Raw genomic sequence first — 13,538 nt, 5'->3', positions numbered from 1 at the left:
AAAGATCTAAACATGCTGATTGACTATATATAGCTTTGTACACAATATGATCATGAATGCTGAGTTTTATTGAATGTGCTCATTGGACACATCCAAGATTTCCCTGTATCATTGGAGAATAGCATAGAGTGGCTTAAATTAACGGGGCTGTGCATGGGCTGTTACAAAGGTGGGGGAAGGGGGGCAATTGATGTGGGCTGCAAACATTGGTAAAGCTTCAGGAGGGCGTGTGAAGTGAATTAGATGTTGCTGATTGGGTAGATGTGGACAGGTGGATCAGATGGCTCAGGATTCAAGGTGTGGGATGAGAGGGGAAATGTTCTAAAAGAGTGAAAATCCAAGTAGAAGAGGGTGGATGGGGTTACATGGATGTCCTTAAGAAGAGCCTTAATGAAGTGTTGAAAAGTCATGAAAGCATTTTAACAATACTTTCACGCACCACATAATGACATTTTAATGGACAATGGACTGCATATACCCTGTTGGTCCCATAAGGTTATAATGGAGCTGAAAATTTTCTATTGCCTAGTAATGCAGTAGCTGTTCTGTGTAGCGTAACACATGACTCACTTGTTTGTGGTGATGCTGGTGTAACAAACCTACAGCACTACCAGTCATATAAAAGCACAGCACAAATAATCATGGTAGTAGACTATCGCATCTAGGTTTATGGAATTGCGCTCTATGATGTTTGCATGAGGATGAAATTGCCTAACGCTGCATTTCTCAGAACATATTCCTGTTGTTAAATGGCGCGTGACTGTAACACCAAATTGGAAATTTTATTTAAATGGAAAACTTTATTTGTATTGAAATATTATTTTAAATTTTGTCTCCATACTAGTTAACTTCATGTTTCAGCTGGCTAAAACCTTGGCCCTAAAATGACAAAGAAGAAAGAGCAATTATTCCATGTTGGCCCTGAACCCCTGGGTCACAAGTCTGAGAATTGACTTAGTCAGTCATGACTTGCCCAAACAAGACTGGGCTGACTCACCAGTGGACTGTTTTATTAATAATGGTTATTCAGATAACAGACAGGGAATACTTCTCAGAAGATGAGTGTGTCTAGAAGCCAGCTTTAATGGGCCCTGAGTAGCCCTGAATGTTGGGGCAAGACTGTCCATGGGAGTAGGGTATACCCCACCCTCTTGGTAGTTGTAGACAATAGACATGGCACCGGCATTCGTACCTGTGTAGCTAGGTAGGAGAATGAGAAGCTTCAATAATGGAGTGGAGGAAAATGTTTAAATATTTAACATCTAACAAAAACATTCCTCTAAGAAGAAGACCTCTTGTAACTTCTCTAACCATTTAGCCACTTTGAATGGATGGCCTACTGCCCTATACATGCCTGGGGAAACCTTGGGGCCTCTGGTCATGACTTAATCCCTTTTTATAGAATGGAAAAGCAGACATCAGCAGGACAGATAATTATAAACAGCCCCAGGAGTCAATAGCCAAGGACCAGGCCCAGATCACAGACCAGGAGAGGCCAGCAGATGAAGAGAGCACAAATCAGACATCCGGCCAGCACCACACTGAGCTTTGTGTTGTGGAAGAAAGCTGGTCTCTGTTGACTCGATTTGGGCCATTTTTTGTCTACATCGCCTGACAAAACTTAGGTTTTGTTTGTGCATTGCTCTACATTGTCTATCACTGGCGGTGTTAGTCATAGAAATATTAGCAGGATGCATGTTGTGATTAAGTTATTCTCTGGAGATTTTTATCAGTTTAATCCACATGGCCTTTTCCCTTTCCTCTTTCCCTCTTTCCTTATCCCATCCCTTCTGTTTCTCCCTTCCTTCCCCATAAATATAATAAAGGTATTTGACCTTCAAAAGCTGGTAACTCTAACTACACATCTAAAGTAATGAAGTTAAAATGTCATGATAAGTTTTGGGTATAAGAATAATGGCGAACTGTAACATTAAATATATGGTTGAAGTCAGTGGTCGGCAAACTGCGGCTCGCGAGCCACATGCGGCTCTTTGGCCCCTTGAGTGTGGCTCTTCCACAAAATACGGCCTGGGCGAGTCTATTTTGAAGAAGTGGCGTTAGAAGAAGTTTAAGTTTTAAAAATGTGGCTCTCAAAAGAAATTTCAGTCGTTGTACTGTTGATATTTGGCTCTGTTGACTCATGAGTTTGCCGACCACTGGTTTAAGTGAATGATCACTGTTTGGGCTGGCATACGAAGATTGTGTAAGCTGTAACTCCATCACAGTTTATGAGTATGCACCCCCCAAAATAGAACTCATTTATTTATACATTTTGTACATTTACTGCTGTACTAATTGTATTAAAGTTCTAATATTTCCCATACCCCAGTGGGTCAACTTGTGTAATTTTGGGGATGCATGAATTGCATCCTCTCACCCAACCACACCAACTCTACATAATGGTTTGGTTATTAACTAGTTTAAAGAAAGACATCGTTAGTTATTCTCTTAACTCTAATCACAGGAAAGGAAATGATCTATAAGTTTCAGAATTTAATCTTTGTTGTCACTATTGTGCTTTCTGAGTCTACCCTCTGTTTCATCAAATCAATAAATAAGATTTCAAGAAACATTATGAGGTGGAATAGGGGGCTGCTGGGAGGTAGTGCCGGGCAAGAAGTCAGGGACAGAGGAGAGCTCTAATTTTACTTTGTTTTAATTAATTTTACTTTTTTATTTTATTGTGTATCTACTATGTGCCAGGCACCAGGGACATCAAACTGTAGAACAAATGGTCTTACTCATTAAGTTGTTTGTAAACGTCTAATTAACTTAGAGAAATTTCTGTTTTGGAGGAAACAACCACGTAAGCCCGACTATGCAAGCATTAGGTCCATCCACACGAGAGGAAACAGGTGGGTAGAAGCAGAAAAGTTATTTCACTGATTAATGAAGACTAGTTGAATACCTCATACTGCGCCAGGCTCATTTATATATGCTATCTCATTTAAATATTCTCAGGAATTCTGTATGATTGGTATTTCTAGGAAGAAGGACATGGAAGCTCACATAGGTGAAAAGTCTATACAAGATCAACAGCTGGTAAGCGATAGAGCTAGGATTCTAACCTGATCCAAATTATTACCATTTATGGAGTTTTTTTTATGGGCCAGGCAGTGATACATGTTTTATTTATATCATCCCATCAAATTTCCAGAACAATGAAGTCCTGTATTTTGCCCAGTTTACAGATAAGGAAGTTGGGACTTGGAGAGTTGCTCATAGTGTACAACTACTAAGTGGCACCTCTCCTGGATTGTGGTTCTCTCTTTTTCTTTTTTTTAAAATATATTTTATTGACTTTTTACAGAGAGGAAAGGAGAGGGACAGAGAGCTAGAAACATTGATGAGAGAGAAACATCGACCAGCTGCCTCTTGCACACCCCCTACCAGGGATGTGCCCGCAACCAATGTACATGCCCTTGACCGGAATCAAACCTGGGACCTTTCAGTCCGCAGACCGACGCTCTATCCACTGAGCCAAACCAGTTTCGGCGGATTGTGGTTCTCTTGATGATGGGACAAGAAGATGTCAGGGCAAGGGAGAGACAGACCAAGCAGCCGAGGAGCAGCCTGTGGCCCAAGTGACAGTGAGTTCCAGGGGCTTAAATGCGAATCACTTGCTTATAGGCTTATTTATGCCCATAGCAATATAGGGTATATGCACATAGCTGGGTATGCTTTATGTTCAGCATGTTTTCTTTTTATCCATAGGTCATGAGCATTACATCTTCCCAAGAAACTTCTGGGTGTTAAGGCCCAATTTAAGAACAATGGCAAGAGATCCACGGTGTCTGACATAAATCCTGCAGATTCTACTGAGCATCTCAGCCCAGCACTGGTGCCCTGGCTGACAGAGACCCTTAGACTGGATCTCCTCTGCCTCTCTGGAAGGGTGATATTAATAGGATTTATTTCCAGTCTATTCCTGAAACTTGCCCTCCCTGTTCATCCTCATTGTCCTCCCGGTAGTCTTCTGAGTCATCTCACCTGAAGGTCTTAGAGCTCTGCTTCATTTCAGTAGCTGCAGGCAACCACCTGGGCAAGTAATGCTTTTATTCTCCCCTGATCTCATAAAAGCAGACTTGTGACTCAGTTATAATCTGCAGAGAGACAGTTATACTCATATATGTCCAGGCAAGGAGTTAGTCACCCAAACAGTGCGGGTTGCTAAGCAACGTAATACACACTTCCTGAGTTGCTCTCAGTGTTGGTGATGGATGGGAGATTCCAAGCCAAAAAGCCGAGGATGTAGTACAGTGAAGGACAGAAGGGTCATACATGGTCTCTTTTTGCTTCAACCCCAAATTCTCCTTTTTTCCTTTCCAAAACCCTTTGGATTGACTTCACACTTTGTAAGCCAGAGGGAAATAATAAGATGTAAGAATGGAGAGGGTGGTGATCCTCTTTAATGCTGGGGTCATCCCCTTTTTCTGAGCTTCCTCTTCCAGCTCCTCTAGATCCTATAAACATCACGTAAGAGAACTGCCGAGCCTTCCAGGGGAGTCTTTTGGTTTAAATCAACCAGAATCAACCCCCAAGCTTGACCCAGGAACCCTGAATGAGCTACTCTCCTACACGCTTGTAAACTATGTATTAATTCCCTATGACTGTCATAGTAAAGTATCAGAAAATGTGTGGACTCAACAGCAATGTATTCTTTTTTAATTTTAGGTCATGAGTCTGAAATTAGCACCACTGGGCCAAAATCTAAATGTTGGTGGGGCCCTGCTCCCTCCAGAGACTGGAGGAGAATTTGTTCCCTGCCTCTTCTAGCTTCCAGCTCCCGGTGGCTGCCATCATTCCTCGGCATTGGCTTGTGATTGCATCACTCTGTTCTCTGCCCCTGTGGTCCCATTGTCTTCTCTTCCTTGGTATGTATCAAGGATATGCGTGCATGCATTTACAGTTCATTCAGATAATCTGGGCTAACCTTCCCATCTCAAAATTCTTAATTTAATCGCATCTGCAAAGCGCCCTCTCCCCGCCTTTTGCCATATACATTAGCATTCGCAGGGGCCAGGTTTGGGGTTGTGGATATCTTTGGGCTCCATTTTCCAACCTTCTACAGTATCCTCAACTGACCCCCCTGCCGCTCTGGTAGTCAGTTCACTTACCTATTTCCCTTCCTAGACTGTGAACTCTTGGAACGCAGAAGCCATTGGTTTTGCCCATTTTTATTCCTGGTGCCAAGCTTCTGGCGGGCTGGCATACGAAGACATTTGTCGAACGAAACAATAGATAAGTTAAATCTAAGATACAATCATGATTGCATCTTTTTTTCAGCACAAGGTTTCACATTTTAAAATCTGTGGGCAATTTTCTCTCTCACAATAAACATGTGGATCTCTGTTTGATGGAGTTTATCTTGCTTTCAAACCTCTAAGGTACTCCTTACTGTAAGCCCCGATCAGCAGACATGCAGCATGGGCATCCCCATCCAGCGCCCAGGGCAGACATTGCTAATCGATCATGACTCTTTCCTCAGAAGTGCAAACACTGCCTTAGAATCCTTGACATATTGTTCACTCCCAATGGAGTGAAGTTGCCCTCAGGATAAAATTCCTCATGTTATTATAGCCAGAGATAGAAGGCCAGCCTCTCGCTTAACCGCTTTCTCATTATTTTCAGTGTTAATTCTCTATTTCAACTGGGATGAAACATACTACTTTTAAGTTCATAAAGTTATCTCTCTCCTACCCACGTGGTAGCCCTTCTGCAGGTTCCAAGGCCAGTCTCACTTCAAATAGGAGAGAATTCTCTTTAACCTTGACACGTAGAATCTTTCCTTTTCCTGCTGCCAAATGCAATTTGTTTTCTCCACAGTTCTCCAATTACGATCAGTACCTACTTGCCCCAGTAAAGTTCCTTTCCTGACTCTGACATACTGACTTTTAATTTATTATCTCTCCCCCAAATCCAATCTGCGAAACCCTTCCCTTCTTTTCGGTGTTTCTCAGAGGACACCTGCCAGGCGTCTCCATCGATTGCCAGGGGATGCGGATGCAGCGCCACCGACATCGTGTCTGGCTAGAGAGCTGTTCCGGGTGTGTCTGGTCCTGACCAACTGGAACCTGAACTCTGCTTCTGGGCCAAGTTGGAAGGATCCACAAGCCTCTGACCTTGACGTTCTCAACAGGGTAATTTCAATGCCAAGTGAATGATAACCCTACAAACAGCCCGGTCAGCAATCAATACACTCCCTCCTTGCCTTCGGCATGGAGAATACAGCAGATGCTTCTCCACCATGTTTCTTGCTCCACTTAACCTTGGAGAAATGACCGTGCAAATAAATGATGAAGCTGTTGTCTTTCTTCAGAGTTATGGGTTCTAGTTGTCAGGTATATAGTATTAAGTAGCCATAGAATATAATGTACCAACTTTCATACAGGAAGATATGCCTAAAGTGGGACAGATCTCTAATCCTGCTTTATGAAACAAGTATTTTTTGATGGTTCGGGGTAAGCATTTTTTTAATCACTGAAGCCTGCTCCGGTTTGGATGTAGTTATTCTTTTCTTTTTGGTAATGGTTGCAATTTCTGGGTTTGGTTCTGATAGGCTATTTGTGATGACCATAGATGACAGTATGGTCAGACTTTGCTGGAAATGGCTCTTAGGGCCGGTGTGGTAATCGAGGCTGTAAGAACTCTCCTTCATTGTCGTGGTTCAAGTGTGAATTCCTTCACATCTTTGGAAGCAAAATTAGGGTCATGAGAGGCACACCACGTCCTTGTCATGTGAGTGTGGAGACATCCCGAGGGCCTTAGCTCACAGAGCTGCTCTCCGGCCGCTGTGTTTGGAGCAGCCTCGTCTGATGTCCACAGATGGTCAGCCCTGGTCAGTCTGCCCTAACCTGGTCAGTCTGCCGCCTCCCTTTCGTTCTATTTCCAGCTTGCGTCTCTCTATATCTTTGGACCGAGAGCCCAGAGGTCATGAATCCAGTTTCTTTCTTCTTTCACATCAACTACAAGTAAAGCAACCCATGGAAAAAAAAACCTTTCACATTTTTGCATGCCGTTCGGAAAACCCTTTACACTTTTTATTATTGGAAGAGTGAAGGAATGTTCTTTTGTATCGAGTTCTAACGTTTTGTTTTTAACCTTGGCTCAAAATTCACCTGCCATCTTACATCAAATCCCCCATGAGACTAACTTCCCTGAATCAAGGAGGATCATCACGTTAAAAATGGAAATATTGTCCACTATTGTCCGCAGACATCCAAAGGAGTAGGAACTTAACCAACCCAGCTCTGGGAACCTCTGCTTTCTCTTTTTCCTCTTTTGGGGGCAGCGTTGAGGAATCAAATGATAAAATGAAGATACCCAGGGGATCAGAGAAAGGCAGGAGCACACCTGGGCTCCAGTAACTTAGCAAGACAAGACTCCTTCCATGTCTGGCCTAATAAGACAGGATTGTCCTAAAAGCTATTTGGTCCCCTCCCTCCACCCCACCCCGAATGTTTTCTAAATAGCATCATTCTTCAGAGATAGACAAAACCTCTGACACAATTGAGATAACGTCCCTCCTGTTTGAGAGTAAAATTGCAAGGAAAAGTGTCTATTATGTAGATATCTGAGGTTAATGTTCAATGACAATATCTTTTGGAGGTTGGGACAGCATTTAGCTTCTGCAGCTAACAGTCCCCAAAGCAGCTTCCAAACCCCAATTTTTGCGTGCCGTCCAGGCCAGAAGACAAGCGATTAGGAACCAGGCCCCTCCTGTAGCATTCACCGGCAGCATCAAAATGTGAAAGTGTCGCTCATGTGTAGGTTTTCAGTGCACAACACCAAGCACCTGATGTTTGTGTTAAGATGTTTGTGTTTGTGTTGTGTTAACTCCCGAGAGAAACATCAGCAGGGGCAGCTTATGACACAGCAGATTGCGGGGCGGCCTCTCGACTGCAGTAAACCAGCATTTGGATTCTCCAATGTCCCTGTGGAAAGGGAGGTGAGGGGCTGCGTCCCCCCGAATGCCTGGCATTCTGCTCTGGGTCGAAGTCTCACATGAACGTGTTCTGGTCAAGGCTTTGAGGCAGGCAGGTCACACCGATGATTATTGTTTATGAGCAATAATGAATGACCTTCATTTGAAAAGAAGCTATTTGAGAGCTCCGTGGTTTCAGGAAGGCAAGAATATTCTCAGAGAAAGGACTTTCTAGCAATCATTGGATTCATAAAGGATGAAGCCACGACAAAAGACCTTGTGAAGGCTCGGCAATCATTGACAGCGAGAGAAACATCCACGTGAGAGAGACATATTGATTGGTTGCCTCCTGCACATGCCCCGACTGGACCTGGGGATCAAACCTGCAACCTAGGTATATGCCCTTGACCGGAATCGAACTCAGGACCCTTCGGTCCGAGGGCTAATGCTCTGTCCACTGAGTCAAATCGGCTAGGGCAGCCCTTTTAATACAAATCAACTTGGTCATTCTGGGCTATAGTGTCCCATCTCTGTTTGCACCTTTATCCATTTATTGGGGTTACTAGTACACTGTAGGAATAGGTGAGGGTGGATAATATTTTCTGTCTTGTTCTGTAAGGGTTGGAGGTGGGTTGTGTTCTGGTCCCTCACAGCTGTGAAGAAGCTTCCAGGGGCCAGGCATCAATGCTGCCTGGCTCACGTCCAGTAGAAGGAGGGGTAGAAGCCAATCCAGGCTCCTCTCCCCAACAGCAGGCCAGAGTCACCTTCTGCTAAAGACCTAGAAACAAGTCAGCTACCTAAAGGACATTGATCCTTTCATCGTTTAACTGTTATTCCCTGACCCCAATATAATAGCCTTCCCCCTTTTCTGGACATGGCTGAACTGTGCCGAGTGTCTCTTGTCATTCAGACTATTGCATGCTGGGCACGGAGCAGAGCAGCTCAGCAGCTCAGCAGCTCAAAAATTTTAGTGTCTCTGATCTTTACTTCGCTCATGACCTGGGTGCGCAGGCCTGTCTGCATAGAACCTCAGGATCTCAGGGAGAGCCTTGGGAGGGTCCTGAGAGCCTGTCTCCTTCAACACCCTCAGTTTCAGACGAGGAAACAGAAGTACCACGGAGTGAAGCGTCTGTCCATTATCGCCACTATTTTAGCTCCCTATGTGCATGTGTATATGTGTGTGTGTGTGTGTGTGTGTGTGTGTGTGTGTGTGTGTGTGTAGTGTGTGTATCTAGCTATGTGACAAACAGAAGGAGAGGAGTTAAAGGGAGTGTACTCTACAGAAAGCTGAGAGCAGAAAAAGAAACCAGGAGCACAGTAGCATTTGGAATGGAAGCAAATTCCCAGACTGTCTCTGTTGTCCTGGTCATTTGGGCCAGAGCCGTGGTCGGCAAACTGCGGCTCGCGAGCCACATGCGGCTCTTTGGCCCCTTGAGTGTGGCTCTTCCACAAAATACCACGGCCTGGGCGAGTCTATTTTGAAGAAGTGGCGTTAGAAGAAGTTTAAGTTTAAAAAATGTGGCTCTCAAAAGAAATGTCAATCGTTGTACTGTTGATATTTGGCTCTGTTGACTAATGAGTTTGCCGACCACTGGGCCAGAGGAATGGTATTCATATCCCAAAGGGAATATTAACATGCAGCACTAGTATTAGGTGGGTGACATGTTAGAGTTTTAAGGAAGCAAAAGATTCTGGAACTTCTGGAAACCACACATCTAACAGTCCTGGCACCCGGCACCCAGCACCCAGCAGGGGCTGACTAAATGGACTCGTGTGGGATTGTAACAAGTAGGCATGCTCCACAGTGTCAAGACAACCTTGCAAAGTATGTGAAAACCTCAGAGGCTGCGGTTCCTGCATTTGTTCTGCGGGTCTCTGTGGGTGCCAGCCGGGTCAGGAAGGCCACCCTTTCTCTGTCCCTCCTGCCTTTGAAGCTTTCCCTTAGTGAAGAGAGACTTTGTGTCTGCGGCAGCAAATCCAGATAAACTCGGGTCCACGGTCAAGACATTCTGAGCGCTCTCTTCATAGTCATCCTTCCTGGAACATGGAACTCAAAGGAACAGAAAGCAAAGACAGGTCTGATGTCTAGTTTCTGTTCAACCTTAGCAACTCATGGTGCCTGGTTTCCTGCAGCTCTGAGTTCTTTCAGCCCTGCCCACCAAGCTAAGTTTTCACGGCACCTGCGTGATTTGTCCCGGCGCCTCCCACAGGGCCTTTCCTGGGCGCTTCCGAGTCTGTGCACCCTGGGGCAGAGCTTCCCTTGGGGGTGGGACGCCCCACAGACCTCACTTCCCTCGGGAGATGTTCTGTGCTCAGGGAACATGACTCATCAGCTCCAGGAAAGTCCTGGCATGCTCCCTGCGCAATGAAAGAAAATTAATGGCTCAAGTGTTGTGTTTGGTGAAGGAGAAGGACACGAGCCAGGAGAGCCAAGTTTCTGGCTGGAAACACCTGCTGCTCCACGGGGAGGTCGGGCCCTGGCTAGGCAGAGTCCTACACAGAATCGCGGGCCCGGCAGTTTGCACGGGGTCTCCTGTGCTCCTCCGGCTCGTTGAACTTGAGTCTCTTGATCTGAGTTGGGTGCTCTGGACTTTTATGCTTCCACTGGCTTCTCGCCTCAGCCTGTCTTCCTCAAAATGCTGTTGTGGATTTGTTTCCTCTCTTCCTCATCAAATCATCAACCTTGTCTTGGCTAGCATTGAGGAGGAGAGTAGCTGGTTATACCAAGCCTCCTGTCGCCTTACAAGGGTTGTGCTATGAGGAGGTGGTGATCGTTCATTCACTCATTTATTTTTTCTCCAACAGTGACTATTAAGATATTAATCATGAGAACCCACTGTGTACTAGATTCTGGATACAACGGCAAGCAAGTAATGCCTTCCCTTTACCCGGATGGAGCTTACAAGAAGATCTGTTTGGGGGGCAGGACAGACAATTAAACAGGCAATAATAACACAGGGTGAAAGAGGAGGGGCACTGTGCCTCAGCACAATCGACAGGGACCTCTAATTGCTTATGGGTGTAGTTAGGGCACGCTGAATTCAGAAGGGGGAATTCTGATGGTGGAATTTCAGGCAATGCGACAGACTACCGTGGGAGAGGTTAATGCTATGGGCCATGGGCTCCAGTCCCAGCCTTGTTTCTAGCTAGCTGAGTGGCTTTAGCAAGTCAGTTTACTTCTTGACTTTGTTTTCTTCTTGGTACAAGAGCATTGGCCTCGATGGTCTCTAAGGGGCCTATCCATGGTAATGAATTTGGTAGGGTCTGGCTGTCTCTGATGTTTCTTGGGAGGCTGATACTTGTCAATTTTATTTTTCACTTTATTGAGGAATGACTGAAAAATAGAATTGTATATATTTCTAGTGTGCAATATGATGACATATATATATGATTACAAAGATCAAGATAATTAGCACACACATCACGTGATAAAGTTACTTTTATTTTTGTGAGAATGCTTAAGATCTACTTCCAAGTAAACAATACCATATTAACTATAGTAACTGTGCTATGCATTAGATCCTCAAACGTTATTCTTTTTTAAAAAATATATATATTTTATTGATTTTTTTACAGAGAGGAAGGGAGAGGAATAGAGAGCCAGAAACATCGATGAGAGAGAAACATCGATCAGCTGCCTCCTGCACACTCCCCACCGGGTATGTGCCCACAACCAAGGTACATGCCCTTGACCAGAATTGAACCTGGGACCCTTCAGTCCGCAGGCCGACACTCTATCCACTGAGCCAAACTGGTTAGGGCCTCAAACGTTATTCTTATAACTGAACATCTGTACCCCATCCCCCTCTCCCCTCAGCCCCTGGCTACCATGAAACCCCTCAGCCCCTGCTTCCCTCAGCAGAGACCACCTCAGGACACTGTCCAAGGCTGGACCTGAGGCCAGGGCTTGCTCCCCAAGGGCGGTGCGGTGGTATCTGTAACTCCACTGCAGCCCCGAGTAGGAGCATGGCTGCATGTAGGCCTCACTGACATTGGGGTGGCCTTGGCCCAGACTTCTCTCACATCAGCATTCCAACCCCGTCCTTGCTGTGTCTTCTTCCACAATAAATCTCCCTTCGTAGTGTACAGTGTGTTAAATTAATAGCATCCAGTGAGATTGACGGTTGGGAAGACGCACCCGGGGTAGCTTGTAGCTTCCATGTCAGTAGGCCCATGTGGACCCCAGTTTGAGAAATCCAGAGGTAATACATTTTGGTTAATATACATTGCAGAATTCACTGAAAAGCTTTTCAAAAATGGAGGAAGTCCAAGAGAAAAAGGTGAACCCCCAGGTGTCTAGGTTCCCAGCTCCTTGGATGGAGGTAGTGGTAGAAAGTGTGGTGATGGTGCCAGGGGCGGGACTATATCTGGATGAAGAGTGAGGGGCATGGCCAGTCCTGGACTAGGATGTGAGGGCCTGTGACGCAGAGCCCCAGATCCTGCTGTAACAGGAGGGTGGCACTCAGAGGCCCGGCGCAGGGGTGCGAGGGGGTGGCATGCTGGGAAGGCCTGTGTGTGTGTGTGTGTGTGTGTGTGTGTGCAGTGCACATCTGGGTTTAATCAGCTGTCAAGTGGTTCATAAATACTAAAATGCCCACGGAATGCCCACGGAAGATGTCTTTGGCTTACCAGTTTACAGCTGGGTGACAGGTGCGTGTGCTTTGCCACCCTGGGGCATGGCATTGAATCACAGAGGATTTGTTTTTCATTCCAGAGATTAGCTGGACGTTGGCTTTCCAAGGGATAACATTTTTGTTTTTGTTTTACTTTGAATCAAGTGGTTCTTTTCAAACAAGTACCTCCTCATGGTCAGTATTTCTCTCCTCTGGCCAAGGGAACAACTCCTCCCACTCCTGACAGGCCCCTCCTGTAAGTGCTGGAGAGGGTCATGGGAGGACCTGGCTCCAGGGCCAGGGCGTTGGGAGGAGGGTGGTAAGGGGAGCTGAGCTTTCAGATGACAGATAAGGGCCTCTGCCTTATGTGTTTTTCCCCAAATACCGTGTGTGTGTGTGTGTGTGTGTGTGTGTGTGTGTGTGTAGCTGACAAGGGTCTAATTGCCCAAGAATGTGATATTTTTCAGTTGCCTTCCTGTCTGTGTTTTCTAGAATGTGTAGAGCAAGCATGTCAAACTCGCGGCCCGCGGGCTGCATGCCTCGTTTATTTGGCCCGTGTTAGCCTTTGAGTTTGACATGCTTGGTGTTGAGGTATAATGCTGCAGGCCATAGGGATGCTGAGAGGCAGAGGACTGAATTTCTGCCCTCTGGAATGGAATGTTCTAGTTCAGAAGGCAGGGCATATACATCTACCATAACTTGGCAAGACTTAGAGCAAGAGTCATCCCCTGTGGAAACATGCTTACCTGAGGCGAGGCCGGCAGCTTAGAAGAGGGGCTGAGTTTCCCGTGTTCAGTGGGAAGTCGGAAGGTGGGACAGGGGGGCTTCTACAATGGGATCAACTGTGCGGGGCTTTAAAGACTGTGGAACGGACAGTTGGATATGGTGGGAGTTCCCCATGCCTCTGCTGTGTTTCTGCATGTCTTGTGAGTAGGCACGGGTGACTCTACGGTTTCTCTTTGTTTGGTACTATCTTTTCAAAGGTCTTTGGACAGCAAACA

At 45.6% G+C, this 13,538-nt stretch overlaps 1 protein-coding gene across 3 annotated transcripts in view; it reads left to right on the top strand.

Moving 5' to 3' along the window:
- The window catches only part of RAD54B (RAD54 homolog B), a 70,088-nt gene extending 63,770 nt beyond the window's left edge, over positions 1–6,318 (top strand). For 2 of the 3 annotated variants that reach the window (XR_013814929.1, XR_013814930.1), the window contains exons 16-19: positions 2,962–3,590; positions 3,715–3,895; positions 4,675–4,874; positions 5,961–6,318. The gene's annotated coding sequence lies outside the window, so the exon portion shown is untranslated. The remainder of the gene's footprint in view (positions 1–2,961; positions 3,591–3,714; positions 3,896–4,674; positions 4,875–5,960) is intronic. The other variant, XR_013814931.1, reaches the window with a different exon arrangement.
- Positions 6,319–13,538: the final 7,220 nt, after the last annotated feature.

Source organism: Cnephaeus nilssonii (assembly GCF_951640355.1).
Source record: "Cnephaeus nilssonii genome assembly, chromosome: 18".
Taxonomy (NCBI): Eukaryota; Metazoa; Chordata; class Mammalia; order Chiroptera; family Vespertilionidae; genus Cnephaeus; species Cnephaeus nilssonii.
The sequence above is the reverse complement of the archived record's forward strand: the minus strand, read 5'-3'. Positions and strand labels throughout refer to the sequence as shown.